A 3477-nucleotide genomic window follows, 5' to 3' on the forward strand; every position below is an offset into this window, starting at 1 on the left:
GGTCCTCCCTCCTCCCTTTTTTAAAGATGGGGACCACATTGGCCATCTTCCAATCATCTGGCACCTGGCCCGAGCACCATGAGCACTCATAAAGCCATGCCAAGGGCCCAGCAATAACCCCTGCTAGCTCCCTCAACACCCTGGGGTGGAGAGCAGCTGGACCTGCTGGCTTGAACACGTCCAGCCCCTCCAGAAGCACTCTAACCTGGTCCTCCTCAACCTTAGGTCTTGAGGCGTTCCCTTTGAGTCCATCTTGAAACACTGTGGGGGAGTCCCGGTCCCTGCACAAGAAAACGGAGGTGAAGAATTTGTTAAAGCGATCTGCCTTCTCCTCTGGCGCAACCACCAGATTCCCCAGCGCATCTTGCAGAGGCCCCACATTTCCCGGTGTCTTCTTCATCCTCCCTATATATTTGAAAAATGACTTTTTATTATCTTTGATCTTGGACGCTAGTCCTAGCTCTATGTCTGCCTTAGCTTTCCTAACAGCCCCCCTACAGGCCTGAGCAGTGGAGGTATACTCTTCTTTGGAGATAGCCCCCCCTTTCCACCGGGTGTACACTGCCTTTTTGGCAACCAGTCATTCCTGGACTTCCTTGGTGAGCCAGGGAGGCTTTTGGGCAGTCTTGCCCCACTTGCTTTTTGTTGGGATTGTCACCCCTTGGGCCCTGAGTATTTAGATCACATGAGACAGGGGAGGCTGCTGGAGTGTGGTAATTACCATGTTCCAGCAGACTTGATTAATCAAGCCTGCTCCAACACGCTGTAATTACATTACACTTGTGTACAGGCATCCCTGGGTACTAGCTCCTGCCTCCTAGATTGTTTATGCATTTCACATTAGACAGTCATTGCTTAAAAAGCAAAAGCAAAAAGCTTGCTCCAGGACCATGGTTGTCATGGGTGACTTCAATTACCCGGACATCTCGTGGGAGGATCACTCAGCAAAATCTGAGCAGTCGCACAGCTTCCTCTCGTGCGTGGATGACCTCTACCTGACTCAAGAAGTCTATGGGCCAACGAGAGGCAAAGCGCTGCTCGACCTGGTGCTGGCTACTGGGGATGACCTAGTCAGCGACCTAGTGATCGATGGGAAGCTGGGTGACAGCGACCACGAGCTGATCACCTTCACCATCCGCCGAAAAGCTGGCAAGTCAGTCAGCAACCCTTCAAGTCAGCTGGCCCTGACAATCTTCACCCCAGGGTACTCAAGGAGCTGGCGAGCATCATAGCCCAGCCTCTAGCACGGATCTTTGAAAACTCTTGGCGCTCTGGTGTAGTGCCCGAAGACTGGAAGAAGGCCAATGTGGTGCCTATCTTCAAGAAAGGGAGGAAAGTGGATCCGGCTAACTATAGGCCCATCAGCCTGACTTCTATCCCGGGGAAGATCTTAGAAAAGTTTATTAAAGAGGCCATCCTTAATGGACTGGCCGACGCCAGATGGGAGTCACCTCCAAGGAGGATTATTGTTGCAGGTAGGTCTTGCTTGACCAATCTCATTTCCTTCTACGACCAGGTGACCTATCACCTGGACAAGGGAGAAGAGATTGATGTCATATATCTTGACTTCAAAAAAGCCTTTGATCTGGTGTCCCATGATCGCCTCTTGGAGAAACTAGCCAATTGTCGCCTTGGGTCCTCCACGAACCACTGGCTGGAAAATTGGCTCCGGGGTCGGACCCAGAGGGTAGTAATCGATGGAAGTCACTCATCGTGGTGTCCTGTGACCAGTGGGGTCCCCCAAGGCTCTGTCCTTGGACCCATACTGTTCAACATCTTCATTAATGATGTGGACACTGGAGTCAGAAGCGATCAGAACTGGCCAAGTTCGCCGATGACACCAACCTCTGGGGCAAAGCATCCACACCAGAAGACAGGCAGGTTATCCAGGCTGACCTGGACAGGCTCAGCAAGTGGGCGGACGAGAATCTGATGATGTTCAACGCCGATAAATGCAAGGTTCTCCACCTTGGGGAAAAAAAACCCGCAGCATCCTTATAGGCTCGGCAGTGCTATGTTGGCTAGCACTATGGAAGAAAGAGACTTGGGGGTCATAATTGACCACAAGATGAACATGAGCCTGCAATGCGATGCGGCGGCTAGTAAAGCGACCAAAACGCTGGCTTGCATCCATAGATGCTTCTCAAGCAAATCCCGGGACGTCATTCTCCCCCTGTACTCGGCCTTAGTGAGGCCGCAGCTGGAGTACTGTGTCCAGTTTTGGGCTCCACAATTCAAAAAGGATGTGGAGAAGCTTGAGAGAGTCCAGAGAAGAGCCACGCGCATGATCAGAGGTCAGGGAAGCAGACCCTACGATGACAGGCTGAGAGCCCTGGGGCTCTTTAGCCTGGAAAAGCGCAGGCTCAGGGGTGATCTGATGGCCACCTACAAGTTTATCAGGGGTGACCACCAGTATCTGGGGAAACGTTTGTTCACCAGAGCGCCCCAAGGGATGACGAGGTCGAATGGTCACAAACTACTTCAAGATCATTTCAGGCTGGACATAAGGAAGAATTTCTTTACTGTCCGAGCCCCCAAGGTCTGGAACAGCCTGCCACCGGAGGTGGTTCAAGCGCCTTCATTGAACACCTTCAAGATGAAACTGGATGCTTATCTTGCTGGGATCCTATGACCCCAGCTGACTTCCTGCCCTTTGGGCAGGGGGCTGGACTCGATGATCTTCCGAGGTCCCTTCCAGTCCTAATGTCTATGAAATCTATGAAACCAAGTAACAGGAACTGGGACTATGACTGTCCTTTCCAAGAGCAGTGTCTGTCTCACTGCACCCAAAAGTTGCGCTCCCTTTTATTTGCTCCCCCTTAGCACTATGAGTCTTATATTCTTGGCAACATACCTGAACAGGATGAGTGGAAAGAGGGACACAGAAGCCAATACTGCTGGTTCAAGTAGACCTCTCTTCTTTCAGGCCAGCTACACACATTACACTTTTACCCAGTATAAGTGACCGGAATTCAGTCCATACCTGTAACAGAACCAAAGTTCGGCGCATAAAACTAGTCTATATCCATAATAGAACAGAAGTTTTGCTTACACAGACTGATTTAAAAATAGTGGAACTCAGTCCAAGATTTGTCCCCCCACACCAAAAGCAAATGTGTGTTCTGTTCACTACCAATCTAAACTATGCTGCTTACAGAAAACAACATAACTTAGATAGTTCTGCCTTTGGCTTTTTGACAGTCTGGTTCCCAAGTACCTTCTTTGCATCCTGAATCAAATACCTAGGATCTGAGAAGCAGGAGTTTAGTCACTGACATGTCATGTTGGCTAGGTATAGGTGCCTGCCACATGAGCAGTCTGGGTCTTAAGACATTTAGATGGCTTTCTTCACAGTACAGGAAGTATATGTGCCTAATTTAGATCACCTTACAGAAACAATGACTCTTTATGTCTCCTCAGATACTCAGTGACTCCACTTACAAGGTTATTTTTGATCTAGCCCTTAGCTTCCTAATT

General features: G+C 49.8%; 1 long non-coding RNA gene across 1 annotated transcript in view; it reads left to right on the top strand.

The window, feature by feature from the left end:
• Window positions 1–3477, top strand: part of LOC112550959 — a 42552-nt gene that overhangs the window by 34319 nt on the left and 4756 nt on the right. The gene's annotated exons all lie outside the window — the stretch shown is intronic.

The sequence above is a fragment of the Alligator sinensis genome, unplaced genomic scaffold (genome assembly GCF_000455745.1).
Source record: "Alligator sinensis unplaced genomic scaffold, ASM45574v1 scaffold45_1, whole genome shotgun sequence".
Classification (NCBI taxonomy): domain Eukaryota; kingdom Metazoa; phylum Chordata; order Crocodylia; family Alligatoridae; genus Alligator; species Alligator sinensis.